Below are 18371 nucleotides of genomic sequence, written 5' to 3'. Positions count from 1 at the left end.
TTCAGCATTAACAAGCTCTGTAATGAAAGGAGACGGTTTTTCTGTTGCTGTGGTAATGAAGCTGTGCAGAGTTACCAGGCAGGAAGGCATAGCGACGGGTTCGGAGGCAGACAGAGACGGATGGACAGACAGCACATGCAGAAGATAAGAGGACAGTTGCAGTGTGGGATGTCGGCGTACTGTATGTCAAAATAGAGGTCGTGAAGCTGACACTAAATGAGAGAGTGATAGATGATCTTGTCTGGGCTGCCAGAGGTAAACAAGAGATTTTTGAGTTCTTGAAGGTACAGGTGATTGATCTGACTGATCCCCTGAAGAGAGAGACATTCAGATAGATGGATAGAAACAGGAGAGGAGGAGGCGCTTTGACAGACAGACGGCTGGATCAGGTGACAGGAATACAAAGTGATGACAAACCCAGAACCAGAATGGACGCGTTAGATAAGAATGATTTATACTCTGGTAGACGGTGTTAGAGTTTGGGAGACATGAGGATTAGCTGGGCTGATAAAAACAACCAAAAAAAAGCGTCTAGGTTTTAACATTCTGTCGAGTCTGCAGATTACTGACCGTGTGACCTTGAAGCTGAGTGGCTTAAATGTAGCTAGAGGGTCACCCAATGTCCCTGCTCAACCAGGCGGCGGTGTTCAGGGCCGTCAGCCTGCATGCAAAAACACGAGGTCTTATTTTATGGTTCAAATAAGTTAACACAACAGAGAACATTTTGGTCCAGAGTTTAAAAAAAAAAAACACTAGGTGAAAATGCAAAAAATCTGAACTTGACAAATTGCGAAGCCTTTCCAGTGTTCATTTACTTCTGACATGCAGATGAAATCAGAAGTTTACATACACCAAATAAAAAGACATACACACCCTTATTGTTTCTTTAAGCTCTGCTGTATTTAAATGGACATATTATCCAAAATTTAGGTTTTGGTTCTTCGATTTGTGATTCTACTGCTTCTAAAAACAGGCCCAGCCACTTTTTGTTAACAAGTTAATCGTTTTTAGTGTCTTAAAATGACGCGTTTAAAAAACCTCCATAATGGAATGTCACAAATCAGGAGGCACTGCACCGTTACCTAGCAACAAAGCTCTACCCGTTACCTAGCAACCCAAGCAGAGTTCTATACTTCTACATACTTTATTTTCATGGTAACTCCCATTCGCTACCCAGTATTTTACTGTGTAAACAATATAAAATGTATTTGTATTTTCTTTTTCTTCTGTACTTAAACATTCTCACAGGTAACATATTCATAACAGATAACTAACGTAAATTAAACAATGTGTACATAAAACCTCAACTAACTAGGACCGCAGTCGCCCTCACGGCGCCAATAGTTCAGTTACTATGACAACGGTAAACAAAACACTAAAACACTATAAAAACTACATTAACAATACTAAACAAGTTCTTTAAAAAGTTACGTTGTGAGAGTAAGACGATTACAGACCCTACTAACCTGTGAACAGGATAGAACAGGTTGAAGTAACGAGGCAGACAGAACTCCGTACTCCTCAAATCCTCCCGGAATCTGTTCTGAAGCCGGATGTCAGTTACACGGACTCTGGAGCGATTACGAGCACACTGCCTCCTACTGGTAGCTTTCTGCTACTGCAATAAAGTTAATTACACTAGATGCCAAATCTCGAAATTAGAAATATACATGAAAAAACATATTAATTCAATATCAAAATAGAAAACATTATTAATAATGATAATAATAACAGAAACCATTACTTTTTGTGTATGCCACACAAACCAGACGCGCCTGATGGTCCAATTGCATTTGGTGTGAACGCACCATTACTGTCGAGTTGAGATGCTCGACGCCAGTGGAAAAAGGCAGTTTTGCTGTGAATAAGTATCTTTTTATCTTTTTGTAGTATTGACTAAACCTAACTTGAAACTGTTTTGACAATTCCACTACATACTGCTGCTTGCTACCAAATATAAAGATAAAAAAACCTTGAACTGTGGTTCCTATGTGAATCTTAAAATACTTATTTAACAAGATACGAGCAACAACATCTAACGAGACATTGAAGAAACAGAATCAGTTGTTTCTAAAGAAAATAGATACACGAAAGAGAGCAAAAAATGTGAACAAAAAGTAGAATATTTCAGCTGCCACCTCCAAATCATAACCAAAGGCAAGGTCTTTTGATTTTTTTGAATGTGTGCGCATGTGTGTGTGGTATAGCAAGACAAGCAGCTGTTTCATGGTTATGTCACTGCTTTACCAGCAGTATTTATGATCCGTCACAATTAAATACTTTATTTAACCAACCAGAACAACAACATGGGTTAAATACTTAGTCATAAGTTCACACATTTCCAATCATTCGATCACATCACTGAATATCGTGAAGCAAAAGATTGAAATGTTTGGGTACATGCTGATTTTTCCACCAACGTGTAAAACAAAGTGAGCTCAGAATAACTGAATTCATTATTCTTTTTGAAGATATGATTTGCATTAATTTTCTTTCATTTGAAGAACTTTCAAGGCTTACAAAGTGTGAACCAACGATGCTTCATTATGCAAAACCAACCAGGGATTTAGCTTCATAAACCATGTTTAATCCAAATATATAACAAAAATTCTGCTTCAGAGGTCAGCTCAATAACAGTGAAACTCATCGCACCAACACTGTCTGGAAAAAGCGTCTTTCTTGAATAATTATGTCGCTAAGGTTTTGTGAAACAAGCTGTTTTTTTCAGCCAGACACCGAATCTCTCCTAATTACCAAAATTATTCTTGAGTGCAAGAATAATGAAGGGGAATTTGATAAAACATGTTTTTAATTCCTTTCCAGTCAGAGATGTAGATACATTTCTTTAATATTTGTCTTTTTAAACTTGTAAGACTTTAATCAAATGTTTTTGGTTTCCTTCCACGTGTATTTTTACAACAGTTTGCTTGAACTTTGACACATTCTTCCTGACAGAACTGGAGTAACCTTATCTGGTTTGTACCGACCTTTAACCTTTAGATGGGATGGAAACTCAGCCATGTCGAGCGCAGCTAATTTGATGGTATATGTTCAGTCATTTGCCCCAATTTCCAAAATTATGCTTTGAAACTTTATTTTCTTGAAATGATCTGTTTTGTGAAGTGCACCAGTCCATCCTTCAGCAAAAACACCCACACAACTTAAAGTTTACTTTTTCTCCACATAAGGGACGGTGAGCTCAGGTTTCCAAGCTTCCAAATCTTTCGTTTCAATGTAACGACAACCAATCTGTCAGTCCCTACATATTAAGTTTTTGTTTGAGGGCTTTTCCAAACTGTAATCTAATCTTGAAGGTTAATTTGGCCCAGTATTCGTAGAGATTAGGGACCATTAGCCACTCAAACAGTTGCAATGCACCAATACTTGAGACCTGCTCTAAACATATAGCTAAATATTTTTATAGTTAAAGCACCAAATATAACCTTATATACTGTAGAAGCTAACAGTTTACCTTAGGTCTTTGGGTTACAACCAATCAGCACCAAGAAAAATGAATGGTGATCCTGGATTGGCTGCATTTTCCTTTGAATGTCTTACATATGTTCTGCAAAAAAAAAAATGAACAAACAAAATAAATTTGTAGCAAATACTGGTGAGGATCCTCTGTAGTAGCTTTTTCCTCTCAGATTGGTCGTTTCACCTGCAGCCACACTCGACTCATTGCACTGTGGATAATAACGCCCTGTTTCACCCAGTATTTTCACAAGGTCTGTGGCTTTTGTTCTGGGGTTGATACACACATTTCACACCAAAACACGTTGATCTCTGTGGCACAAAAACCGATCGGTGACCCTTTGGCCATTTATCTTTGCATATTGTTTTTTCAGGAATCTAGAAAATTGTAGGTCCACAATAAACATGTTTGAAGTGTTGCTCTAGAGGTGTTAGTGCTGTTAATTAACCAATGAAAAGCCCACAAAGTCATGTCATTATCAGCTGTGGTTTCCCCAACTGTTTCAAGGCAAAGTATGTTTGGAGTATATCAACTTTTGACATTAAAGGAAGCTAAGATTGATCTCATTATTCTGCCATTTAGCAAACAGACACTCTTTTGTTAAACCTAAAACATAAACTGTTTAGTTTGATCAATCAGATAGTGAGATAAAACAGTTATAAAGTGAAATATCAGGTTTTAACTTTCTGCGTTAGGAGACTAAAAGGCGAACACACGAACAAATGTGCTCTCACAAACACTGACAGTTTGGAAAGCTGCAGCTTCTCACAAGAGAGAACAGGTGGATCTCATTGTCTGAATCATTAACCCATATCCACACTGTCTTGGAAAACATCATATTAGCATTTGCAAACCCCGTTGTGTTTTTTTCTTCCCACCGACGGTGAACATCTGCGGGAATTTGCATCCTGCAAATACACAAGACGCAGGCCATCATCGTCGAAAAGCCACAGCTACTCAGTTTCACAACTTCAAAAGCTCCAGCATCACCATCTGGCTGAGCTGCGTTTATTTAAAGCTGTTTCAACAGTTTGGTAACTCTGCAGTGAAAACTTGAAATATTAAAAAGGATGATGAGATATTTGCTCTTCTGACTAAAGAGTGCAATCATTTCTGCCTTCCCTTAACTAAGCATGAATTTTATTCCTCCTATAAGTTGTAACAACACATTAACTTGTGGAGGCACAAACTAACTCTGTTAACCTTCATTAATGTATAACTGCAGCAGACAGCAGTCAGGTCTCTGGACAGCTAGGAGAACATGTCTAAATAATGAAAACGATTGTGAATAAATAATTTTAATTAACTACTGAAAAAGATTTTGAAGTTTGAAACAAAAAAAATACATCAAGTATTCCTACACTTCTTTAAAATAACACAAATACTTTGTCACTGCTATTGTATCCAAGTAAATAATATTTGCTCTCCAGAACTCACTTTCCTATAACATAGATATTACTTAACAGATATTACTTCCAGGTCTGATACTTTCCTAGAATTTATCAGGAATTTTCATTGAAATTTATTTGAACTTGAACTGCAAAAAACCCAAATATGACCAAGTATATTTGGTTTAGTTTCTAGTGAAAATATCTTTATACTTGAAATAAGACAAAACTAACTTTAAAAAAAAATTTCAGCAAGCAATAGGAGCTTCTTTTAAGTAAAAATTCCTTAATATTGATTGAAAAGTACTAATTCACTCATAACATGGCAGATATGTCTTGCTATAAGTGAAATAATGTGTACTCTTTTAAAATCAATATTAAATAATTACTGCTGAAAAGTTACTTATTAGTACAGTTGAAACAAGACAAAACTAAGATATCTACACTAAAAACAAGACCAAATATTTAGTTTTTACCTTTCTGTCTTTCTTTTGGTTTTGTTTTTCCTTTCAATTCATGTAAAGCACATTGAACTGCCTTGTTGCTGAAAATGTCCTATATAAATAAAAATACATTATTTAATAAGTTCTAAGAATGTTCTATGAAAAATATGTCATAAGTTTCTTGAATGTTCAACAAACCTTGTAGTAAATTCCAAGATTGTATCTGGTATATGCAAAGAAAGCTCCATAAGGATTTGGTGAAAGGTTAAAGTACATGAACAGTACTGATTAGTTACAGAAAAGCTCCAGAAAGTAACCTCTAAATCCTAAACATAAAAAAACCAGAATTACTGGAGTACAATATGTGTTTGATGATTGCAGTTTTTGTTTCATTTATTTCCAGATAAATTTAACAGTATGCTGACATGACTGACGGTCTGGAAGAGATTTTTGACACTTACAGAAATCTTCTCCAAGTGAGCAACGTGCTTGTATCATTGATAGATGAATGCATTGTTTCTACTAATGCTGCGGTTACTTAAGATATAAATTTAATGCTATAGTTAGCTTCAGGACAGGAACATTAGAAGTGAAGGCTCTGCTTTGAATACTGGATAGACTTTTCCACTTTTTTCTGACTGCTGTCTTCTGTAGGCAGGTCAGATACTCATAAGTATTCCTCACAGTCCCACTTCAAATCAGACAAAAACAACCATTCCTTTAAGGTCCTTTCTTCCTTTTGTTTTCTCTACTGGATCTCACAGGACAGTTTTTATGATAAATGCATCAGTTACCTAAAGAAAACCAAACAGCAGAGCTGTATAGCCTGCGGCAAGAAAACCACTGCAAACTATTTTAAGTTAACTTTACCACCAACATCCGACGTTTTTAGCTTCATGCAGGAGCAGAATAAGTTTGATAATCTTCACTAAGTGTGCACGATAAACAAGTGAATTCCAACTATGTCAGCAGCGAAACTTTTAAGAAGTATAGAAGCATCTGAACTTTGAGTACAGGTCTTTGAAGGAGAGCAGCGTAGCCTGGAGCACAGAGGGGTGTCTGCTTGATTTTACACTAAAGAGAAACGCACTTCGCATTCCAGTTCCCACATCCCCATGACTTCAGTGTCAAAAAACATAAAAAAATAAAACGACATTCAGAGCTTTAGGAGGAATTATTTCCATTTGACAACTTTTTTCTAGGTCACCAGCCAATGTGATATGGTAAGCATTTCCAAGCCCAGTGTGGCCTTTAGTTTAGGCTTTGGGCTCCAACAGGGAAGAGAGACCCCCTGCTGGGTTAATGGGCCTGCAGCGCCTCCCTCTACTCACCTGTTTGTGGAGACAAAAAAAGATGGAGAGGGTGAGGAGGGGGAAGAAATGGGAGTGAGGTATGTGTGTGCACGTACAGTACATCTTCTGCTTGATGAATCCAGTTCCCCCATGTTTCCTGCCTTCACCTTTCCCCCCTCTCCTCATCTTTCCTTATAATTTTTCGTTCTATAGAGACTCTACGTTTCTTTCAGAAGCAGATTGCTGTGTTTTTTTTTTTTTCTCGCTCTCGCTGCCCCCCAGATGCAGATGTAGCTCATTTAGTTAATTACTGTCATTTCCGCTTGGGTAGTGCTTGCAATGCATGCTAAAAAGACTAGCACAGAGTAAACGCCTACCTCAAAATACACATACCACCAAATCACACTCTGTAATAACATAAACAGATACAGGAAAACTCATCTAGATCCAGACTCACTTTCTGCATTTATGCTCCCATATTATAGAATGTTTTTAAAGCAATTACTAGCAATACATACATGCAGCATAAGCCCATCTGGAGAAATCACAAATACTGAGACAATGGACATATGATGTAGTTTTATTTATATGGAAATGATGCAGCTTAAAATTTCCTCTGTTTGGTAAGAGCCAAACAATTCATAGGAACATAAAGGATTCTGCAGGTTTTTGTCTCGGCGTTAACTTTACAATCCAGGAAAACATTCAAGGACAAACTGAACAGTTTGGTCCGTTTCATAGAGTTATTTGTAAAAACTGGGATTAGACTCAGCTTTACAAGTTTAAATGGCCAAATTCCATCACAAATGTGAATAAATGATGCATATATGGAAATCATGATGCGTCTAAACTTCAAAGCTCAAAACAACTAGGTGACGCTAGATGACGCCTGTCAACCCTACTTTAGCTGCGTTTCCATTATAAAAGGGCACAAAACTTTCTGTTGAAAAAAAAAAACAATTGTGCAATGCTCCTGTTTCATTCAAAAGAAAATGCAAATAAAATGACATGTGAATAAGTTTGTTCATGCAATATCATTAACCCTCTTACTTCAATTTGACCCATCAAGCATGTTTTCTGGTGGGGTCACACTTATCCCGCATGCGCTTCTGCTAGTTTCTTTGTGTAGTTACGGGAACTGACGGTCTAACGGGACAACCTCCCTGCTGTCTGGACTGAGGGACGGTTAAAAAACGTGGCACGCCATCATCCTCTGACCATTTCCTGTCCTTTTTGCCTTTTCCACAACTAGTAACATCTGGTTACTGATCACATGACTCGTGTGATGCAAAAAAGTATTTCCATTGCAGATACGGACAAAAAGCCTCCTCATCCTAGCACAAAACTCTTTTATAATACAATTTTTGTTTCTCCACAAACTGGCATGTTTCAATTGAGCAAATTTATTTCCATGAGTCAAATTCGTGCAATTATATGGTTAGTTGAAATGCAGACAGGAATATAAATGCATAATTGTACCACAGATGCAAAACAGTTTGAAGTATGAATACATTTAAAACTCATAATCGGTTTAATGTGAAAAAGTTAATCACACCAAAAACAAACGAACAATTCAATGCCAACACGTTGCATCGGTGAACACAAAGGAAGCTAAAATGCTTGTTTTTGTTTTTAGCAGCACATAAATGAAAGTGTGAACTTGTTTCTGTGAAGAAAACAGTTCAAAGGTCTTTAAAAAACTTAAACACTTAAAAATCATATTCATTTTTTCTGTTTATTTTTATCATTTCAAATGAGTTTTTCTAAATTATTACAACACGTTTCTTCTTACTTTTAAGATGACTTAAAAACATCAAGCTCCCATTTCTCTGTTGATTTGGAGCTATGCAAGAATTATTTACAAAGACTTGCTCCTCAAAAGAACCACCTCAGTAATTGGCTCCTAATTCTTTATTTTAATCCCAAAAGTAGTCCTAAACAAACAAACAAAACACAAATGTAAGCACAATTTTAAAATAAAACTGTACTCACAAGCTTAGTGGTGCTTAACATGAACACAAAGATGATGGGGCTAGTCCTGAGGGAGTAAAGATGGCCGTTATCCTTTAAGTAGCAACAGAAACTCCTACTGAAAAACCACTGCATGTTGTACAGAAACATGAAGCAGAAAACACTTAAACAGCTACAAACTAAATCTAATTACACAATATGGACCCGTTGGGTCCAATTAGCCATTTACCCATTACTTTATTGTGTTTTTGCAGAAAAATGAGACCCTACAGCCTTTATTACGTTCACAATAACAATATATGTAGAGTTCCTGGCTTAGAAACATCATTCACAAATACAACAGATATTTAGAAATTCCAGCAAATTATTATTTCTACTATATTTTCTGTCATTTGTTTGCATTTGTTTCCTTCCAGCAGGTGTGCCTGTGTGGCTACTATCGATTGTAGCAACCTGCGCCACCCACTGGATGTAGGGAGAAACAACGACCTCACCTTTCTGCTACGCGTTACACTAAATATCCGTGCTACTGATCGCCAACAACCTACTGATCTTAGGCAGGAGTTCGTTCAACCAACCAAAGAAAATTGATCCACAGAACCAACCGTGTTACAACTTAAGTCACGACATGATATCTATCCATTTAATTTAATGATTTTATCTCATCTATCCATTCTGCGCAGCACAGGTTGCTACAAGCTATAGTAGCCACACAGGCACACCCACTAGAAGGAAACAAACGCACCCAGTAGAACATTTTCATTCTATTGGCTGAGAGGTTGCCAGGTGGCGGTGCTTTTCTGTTCCAAAGGCAAGCACAATATGATTCATAAGCGATCAGAGAGGTTTGCAAGCGGAGATTTGATCCGAGCAGAGACAAGTTTTGAGCGTGAGAAGAAAGATTTGAGAAAACATAGTGAATATTTGAAAGACAGCAGAAGTTTTGAGTGCAAACACACAAGAGTAGAGAAGAAAGACATGAAGTCCTGCTTTCAAACTGAAAATGTAAGGATAAGTATTAAAAGTTTAGAGAACAAAAGACATGAAATCCTGCTCTTGGATTATGGCAGAAAAATTCCCCCATATAAATGTGTTTGTGTAGCATTTTATCAAGTCCAGACCTCCCCAAAGCCCTTCATGCACATACATACATTCATTCACTGATCAATTACAATCACTAGCAAATTATTTAATTAACAGATAAAATTTGTTTCTATTATAATTTCCTCCACAATGTCTTGCTGATCCTATGTTAAAGCCTCTTTAAGCATACAAGGAATTCATTTTTTATTTATTTTATAATAATAATTTTGACTTTTCTTCACGCTTGGGGACTAAAAAACTGTTAGAAACATGCATCAGCCACAACAAGCCTTTGGCCTTTTCCCTATCTGCTCTGAAATCATATACTGGTATATCTGTGGTTTCAGGCTGCTGATGAGGTTTATCTGCCGTCAACAGCCCATCTGGTCCTCCCTCATCCATGCTATCACTTTCCACTTTACAGATAACAATCTGCAACCAGGAAGCCCACACTTTCAATATGTGGAGGTCTTCAACAAGCAGTTCTTCTTCTTCACCTACCACAGCAGAGCGAAACCTCTGAAAAGCTTCGCTTGCAGCCTCATTGCTTTTCGGTTAATTATGCAAGAAGTGCTGCCTCTGCAGATGTTTCTTGACAAACAGCGCAACGAGGCTCCGTCAGGTTCAATTGTGTTTTGAAAAGTTACAGCTAAGCTCAAGGTAGGTTTTTTTTTTCAAATAACTTTTTTTTGTTATCCGTACCATGTATTGACCTCAATTAAATTTAAAAATTCACAAACTCAACACATCAAAATATTCATCTGTGAGCTTGAAGTTTAAAAATGAATCTTCACTTTTTAAAAGTAGGATGAAATATGGACATTTGTTGCATTGATTATGACGGAAATCAAGTGATTTCCAGTTAAGAGCAGTCAAAGCACATATATTGTCAGAGCATCGCTATTGTGTCAAAAATGAAAATTACCATCGGCTTCTTCAAAAAAACCATTAAGTATGGTCCTATGAAATCTGATTGATTTTCAAAATTCCACTTTGTTTCATTATTTTTTTAATTCCACTCTTTCAATTTAACCATATTTATTAACCCAAAAAGTGTGTTTATTATAAATCGAAACAAAGATTTCCACATTTACTGTGATTCAAGTTTCACAAAGGTAGAAAAGTGCTGTTTCAGCAAAACACTGAATTAACTTTAAAGGTATTTAAAGTATTTAACCATCATTTTAAAAACCAAATTCATCCCTTTTTAAAAATAATTAGATGTCTTCAACACCAAATGCGTCAGAATGAAACCTGAAACACAGTAAACTTTGTGAACACTGGAATAAAGATCAGGACCTCTGTTCGTTTTTATTTCTTCCATCTGTCTGACACATCTCAATTATACTACAGTTGCTGTTTTTGTCAACAATATATTGATAAACCAAAAGTGAGTAAAGTTTGTTTTTTATCTAAAGGAACATCTGCTTCAGCCCGCAGAACAAAATTTTCTACAAACTCTCGCCTTGCTTCGATTGATTGATTTAAATGTTCAAGGGTTAGCAGGCGTGACAGGCTCCCACTAGCTAGCTAGTTGGTTTCTTCACGTCTCTGACGAGACGCTTCACTTTTAGTTTTCCTCCTCCAGTTACTGTGTGCTGACAAAACGTACAGAAAAGTTTTCTCCTAATTCATAAAACTCGAGCCGTGAATTTTTGCTAAGTTTCGAGTTTTTTCTCTTTTTTTTTTTTGGAAGACGTCTGCATCTTGGTGAGTTTTATCGTCATGGCTAACTGCAGCTGCAGCGGCAGAAACACAACAGAAGCTACTATGTAGCTTTCACTGATAGCTAATATTAACGGATTCTGTGAGATTCCATGATCTTCTTCCAAATGCCTTCCAAAAATCTGTTAAAATGTATTATTATTACATTCAAAGAATGATTAATTATTATACCAACATATTTTCTGCAATCTTTTATAAACAGATAAATGCTTGATGTTCTGATACTGGTTTTATTGAAATGTGTTGGTCTGTTTGTAATGGGATGTTTTTCTACCAAAGTGAACTTCTACATGCTTCATGTAAAATATATTTGTGATCATCTTCACAGGGTAAATGTATATACAGATGCAGCAGGTTGCATCAACTGTCAGAGAACATGCTAAAAGAATCCGTCCAGGTAGATAAACAATATAAATTCAGTCATTTGTATGTTCAAGTCCAGATTTAGATTTGTATATGTATGCAAAAACTTTATAAAGTGAAAGAAAGAAAAAAGAGAAAGAAACAAACCAGACAGAAAATGCCAGAAGAAATAAGAGAGCCCAGAGGAAACAAGGGAGTAAAAGGAATAAAAATCAAAAACAAAAATAAACAAGCATGGGCAGGTGAAGTGGCTGCGAGGCTAAAGAGAATCCACACAGGAAAAGATCAAATGAAAGCATAAAAGTATGTATAAATTTTTTAAAAGCACCTCAGATAGTTCTTGCTCCGAACGGCTGCTCAGAATGAATCTAACAGAAACAAGAGAGTTACGTTCTGAGGTAATGTAGAGAAAACACAGCAGCTGAAATCCACACAACCCGACGGTCTTCAGTCACAAACAAAGACTGGAAAGAGATCATGATCAGGTCGAATAAAGCATCGCAAGTCTAAAAAAACGATCAATATAACAGTAAAGCTGGCAGGAAGCCAAAAAATATTTAAGATTCCCATCATCACTGAGATGAATAATGGAGCTACCTGAAGACCAGACTGGATTTTCTATTAAAGTGGCTTAAAATTATTTAAGGGTGATATTATTCTGAGCTCTGAGATCTAAATAAAGTTTTTATTAAACAAGTTGACTTAAGGAAGGTTGCAGAATGTATTTAGTAATCCTTCAAAATGTACTGATTTGATAAAAGCTGCAGTATCTCTGACCAGAAAGCAGAATGCGTTTTTAAATAGAAACTGTAAACATACTCCAACTGTTTTAAAGGAATCCACAAATACCTTAACATGTTGTACTAAGTATGTTGTAATTTTCTCATTAACCTAAAAGATTTTTTTTTAATCAAAGAGGCGACATCAGCTTGTGACCTACTGTTTAGTGTCTTAGCTAGCTAACTCTGTTAGCTATTGCTAGCACTTTTAGCATGATTTAATGCAAAATCAAATCAAATGAATTGATGCTTAAAGTGACAATAAAGTATCTTTAAGTCTTTGTAACACACTAATCTAATTTTTTTTTTTTAAATTGACTCAGATGCTTACTGTGAACAGTTTGAGTTAGAAACTGGAGGTCTTTGTAGCAGAGGCTAACGAAAGCTAACGTCACATTTCCAAGCAACATTACCTTTTATGGCCAACTCTCCTCGTCATCCTCCTCAACTTGATTTCCACTTGTTATTTCTGCATTGCCTTTCAGGCCTGAATGTCACTTATAGAACAGAAATTACTGTTGTAGCTGGAGGGAGCTAGCACTGTAGCACTTAGCAAACGTCAACTACACATGAGCCAAACGATCTGTGTGACAATTTATTTAAATTTATAAAAACTAAACAGCCTACAGTATTTCCACTGTGTGGTGTATTTATACAAGTGAAATAAATGTTTCTCAAATAGTCTAAAATCAGAAACATATCCTAAGACTCTCAGCTTTAACTGCAGCAAATGTATCAACTCTTGAGGTTGTTTACAAATACAAAACACTTTTTAACTCCAGACCTTGTACAATTTTCCTTCAGTTTTACACGCATTACTTTGTGTCGAATAAACCTCAATAAATAAAAGGTTGAAGGTCTGAAGAATGAGTTTTAAATGCAATTTATTTTGATTTTACCAATTTAGTCAACCTTTTCTAAAAGTATTGTTTAGGTTATAATAAACACTGTTACCTTATTTAAGTACTAATGCTCGTCATCTTGCAATGAAAATGAATTGACATTTGCATGAGTCAGAAATAAAAAGACTTAATCTGTTATGAGCAAACAGAAATCTTGGAAGATTATAAAATAAAACAGAAGATGCGCTCCAAAAGTGATCATGATTGCGCGCTGACTCACTTTTAGCTGTTTTTGAATGATGCCTTCTGTCCTGGTGAAATGTCACCAAGCAGCCAACAGCTGCTAAAAGCTAATTAATGAAGAGCTTGTTCCCGCTGTGGATGAAATTGCGTGGCTAAATTTAAAAACCACATTTGTGCCTTGCTGTCTTTGCTTCTTTTTCGAATAAAACTTGTGTTCTTGCCCGTATTATTAGATGCGCGTCGCTTCTACTTGAAGAGAGTCCCAGCCATGCATGAAAATCGCTGTGTGAACTACAAAAGGTCAACCTCGTCATGCGGAGCACAAACATGGTAATTAAAAACAAAGTGCAGCCCTAAATGCTGTTGCAATGATTAGACATCGATTCTAATACAAGAAAAATGGATGAGTGACATCAATTGAGTACACTAGTTATTCTTTATCAAATAATGCGCTGTTGAATACTCGGCAATCATATTTGAAAAGTTAATTTATTTTAGTAATTCGTTTCAATATGCAAGATATAATTTAAGTGTACATCTGTTAGTTTTGATGTTTATGGCTTGCATCTATTTAATATTTCATAGGACTGATAAAAGTATGGAGATAGCTGCAAATTCGGGAGCTGTGACCTTCAAAGGTCGCATTTGAAGGTCGATTGCGTCACAGCGATGCGACAAAGGCTGTCTAAGATTCCTCTAAACGAGACTTTCTTTGCCCTGGATTTAAACCACAGCTCCAGTGTGTCCTTCACCATATCCCAAGATTCATTGCGGGCTAGCAAGTGAAGTGGAAGAGTATTTTAGCTCTAAGTTTCTGGCGAGACAAAAATTGGAGCTAATAAAACCACAAGTCTGAACTGCTTCTATAAACACCCACCTACATATTTTTGGCAATAAGTTATTGTTTTTTGGTGTCTGGAAAATTGGCAGTTTCAAAAACCTCCTGATTGTTACATCACATTCAACAGACACTGGACCGTTACCTAGCAACCATGGCAAAGCCCCGGCCCATCAGCTGGTTTTACCGCTGGAAAAGAGTTTAGATGAATGCAGCGAGTTTAGTTAAAACTCGCTGCATTCTTATGGGTTGTGGTGGAAGCTCCACTTATGCTTTTCCAGGATGAGTGATTGTATAATTGCGGATCTGTTTGCATCACTTGTGCGGGTGTAAATGTTGAGTTGGAGGGCGTGGCCAGCAGCATCTTATTTGGATTTAAAGCGACAGGAGGCCATAAAGCAGTTCATCCTGAAAAATCCTCAAAATCCCATTGTATGATTTGTACAAAAAATGTTTTCTTTTTATAGTCCACAGACCTTTCCCAACCAGTTCAAGGAAACACAGTAGGTGACCCTTGCAGTAACAACCACAAAGTCGACTGTTTTAGCAGATAAATTGTGACATTTTTGAGCAGATTTGCTTAGTTCTGCAATATGTTGCATAAAACCGCCTCAGTGCTGCCCTCTTTGGGTTAAACAGCAGCTACTGCAGCTGAATTTTCCTATTGGTTACAGCTTGGTTGCTGTCTGCATCACAGAACCACATTTGATTACAAAACCATGTAGATTTTCTGAAATTAATTCGTTTTTGATGAGATTTTTAATTTAGTTTAATTCTAGCATTTAGACTTCTAAATATCAATATAATCTTCATAATGACCATGTTTAGTCTCAAATTCAAGAAAGTTGGCGTTTGTTGTTTGGGTTTCCTCACACTTCAACAAATGCTTGGAAAAAACTAAAAACATTTATCATTAAAAAAATCTTTTATATATAGTTTCTATTGTTACTAGGAGCTGACATTTCTGACAGGTCGAGTCGAGATGAAACTCCATGTTTGGTCCGCCTGAGAGTCACAGCGTTTTTCATGTGTCCTGAAGAAAAAATGTCCTGAACCGAATTAGCTTAAATCAGGTGAACTGCTAGTCATTTTTTAAAGATCTGGTGGATTTTTATGGACAAAAACTTTGCCTTTTGTTGTGAGATTTTTCCGGCTGAATCCAGATGAAACCTGATTACCAAGGATGATCCATCTGCTTAATACCCTATGATTAGGTCTGCTGTGAAACTTTTTCCAATCAGTCTTTGAAACTATGTTTTGCAGGAAGACAGTTCAGTTATTCTGTGGAGTAAATTCACTCTTTTTCGCTATGCTACACATAAAGATGATGTACAACAGTAATAATGACTACTGAACAAATAATGCAATTAAAAGTATGGAGTATTAAAAGTATGGGGTGGATGAGATCCGCCCGGAGTTCCTTAAGGTTCTGGATGTTGTAGGGTTGTGTTGGCTCATGCGACTCTGTAATATCGCATGGACATCGGGGGCAGTTCCCCTGGATTGGCAGACTGGGGTGGTGGTCCCCCTGTTTAAAAAGGGGGACCGGAAGGTGTGCTCCAATTACAGGGGGGGTCACACTCTTAAGCCTCCCTGGTAAGGTCTATTCAGGGGTCCTGGAGAGGAGGGTCCGTCGGATTCAGTGTGGTTTTCGTCCTGGTCGTGGAACACTGGACCAGCTCTACACCCTCAGCAGGGTCCTGGAGGGTGCATGGGAGTTTGCCCAACCAGTCTACATGTGTTTTGTGGACTTGGAGAAGGCATTCGACCGTGTCCCTTGGGGGATCGACAGGCGGATTGGGGCAGCGTCTGCCGTGAAGCGGGCGCTGTACCAGTCCGTCGTGGTGAAGAGAGAGCTGAGTCAAAAAGCGAAGCTCTCGATTTACCGGTCGATCTACGTTCCCACCCTCATCTATGGTCATGAGCTTTGGGTCATGACCGAAAGAACGAGATCACGGGTACAAGCGGCCGAAATGGGTTTCCTCCGCAGGGTGGCTGGGCTCTCCCTTAGAGATAGGGTGAGAAGCTCGGTCATCCGGGAGGGACTCAGAGTAGAGCCGCTGCTCCTCCACGTCGAGAGGAGCCAGTTGAGGTGGCTCGGGCATCTGGTCAGGATGCCTCCTGGACGCCTCCCTGGTGAGGTGTTCCGGGCACGTCCCACCGGGAGGAGGCCTCGGGGAAGACCCAGGACACGCTGGAGGGACTATGTCTCTCGGCTGGCCTGGGAACGCCTTGGGATTCCTCCGGAGGAGCTGGAAGAAGTGGCTGGGGAGAGGGAAGTCTGGGCCTCCCTTCTGAAGCTGCTGCCCCCGCGACCCGACCCCGGATAAGCGGAAGAAAATGGATGGATGGATGGATGGACAAATAATGCAATTAAAAGTATCCAAAGCCCTTAAATAAACCTTTACACATTTTGTCACAATTTTAAAAACATGTTTCTAATTGAGGTTTAATGTGATAAAACAATACAAGTGCAAAGAAAATTCTTCATTGTTTTCAGGGTTTTTCTCTTTATTAAAAATAAAAGTGTAAAATTTGTGGTGTGCAGGGATGTCAGTATTCTGCTAGTGTTGAAAAATTGTGGTGTTTCCATTAAATTAGGAACAATTAAAATTGTTTGTTCACACAATAAATCATTAACAATGTTGCATTCCTGACTTCCTGTCATCTTCTTCGTATTTTCCGTCTGTAGTAACCCCTGCCAGCATGCCTAGGTGGGCCCCATATGGGGGAAAGGATATATGGGTCCCATATGGGTTTGTCCGCGGGTTCCACTGTGGCCCCATGGTGGGCCCATGTGGGGCCACAGCCTATGTGGGGCCTACATGGGCCCTAAATGAACAAACTCATGTGCGGCCACCGTGGAACCCAGGGACAAACCCATATGGGACCCATCTGGTCCGCCCTCCTAATATATTAGGAGGGTGCACCCTCCTAATATATTTTTTATTATATTATTTTCTAATATATAATTTAATTATTTTTATTACTATTTTTAAGTATTGAAATAAAGATTAAAAAAAATATCTAACTTTTTAAAATAAATTTATTTTCCTTTGGGAATGAGATAATATTTGTGCAAAATGATTTAAAAGAACAAATAAAGAGCTTTGTCCAACTTTAACAGTTTGGTGTAAACAGTTCTCATCACATTAACAAACTTTTTAAACTAAAAAGGTTTGTTTTAATCGTACCTGTTATCCATTTTCTTCTCTGTAATCCCACATCTGTGCATAATCCAGGATTTAGGAGCGTGATGTTGAGGTGGCATCATTTTTCTGCTGCCAGAAAAAACAAAGTAATAAATCTAAAGTGAACTTTAACTTTATCCTGCATAAGATGATTGAAGGGCAAGAATCTTTTCATCATTTTCTTGAAGAATCAAATCTGGGCAGATTTGGTGTGCAGAAAATTTCTAACCCGGATTTCTCAGTGGGAAAAGTAAATTAAGGAATTATTAACTGAATATCAAAAGGCAATGAAAAGCTTGGGAAAACAACGTGGCTTCCTTCAGAAAGAAAATAATAAGCAGGACTTCATATTTTCCTGATGAGAAATGGAGACATGTTTGAGTTTCACTGCATCAGATCTTTGATTTGGAAGAAGTTGCAAAAGTGTTTTGCTTTTCACGTCTACAATCAGAGACTAAAATCTCATTTGCATTTAGGTCTCGACTTTGACTAGGTCATTTTAGAGTAGGGGGTCAGCCAGCTTTACAATTTAAAGTAATATTTTTTTATTATGATTTTATTACTATTTCCAAGGTTTGAAATCAAGTTTAAAAAAATCTAACTTTTGAAAATAATCATAATTGTTTTATTTTCCGATGTGATAATGATATTTGTGCAAAATGATTTAAAAGAGCGAAAATACTTTCCAAACTATGAAATCACCAGCGACAATCTTAGATCGGCCAACGTTCTAAGATG

The 18371-nt window shown here is 37.5% G+C and overlaps 1 long non-coding RNA gene across 1 annotated transcript in view; it reads right to left on the bottom strand.

Moving 5' to 3' along the window:
- The window catches only part of LOC103480730 (uncharacterized), a 52456-nt gene extending 50880 nt beyond the window's left edge, over nucleotides 1-1576 (bottom strand). Inside the window, exons 1-2 of the long non-coding RNA XR_014084710.1 lie at nucleotides 1467-1576; nucleotides 571-661 (exon numbers count right to left, since the gene is read on the bottom strand). This is a non-coding gene — a long non-coding RNA (uncharacterized LOC103480730). The remainder of the gene's footprint in view (nucleotides 1-570; nucleotides 662-1466) is intronic.
- Between the last annotated feature and the right edge of the window lie 16795 nt (nucleotides 1577-18371).

Source organism: Poecilia reticulata, chromosome 18, assembly GCF_904066995.2.
Source record: "Poecilia reticulata chromosome 18, P_reticulata-male-v2, whole genome shotgun sequence".
Lineage (NCBI taxonomy): Eukaryota > Metazoa > Chordata > Actinopteri > Cyprinodontiformes > Poeciliidae > Poecilia > Poecilia reticulata.
This window is presented reverse-complemented; position numbering and strand designations above follow the sequence as displayed.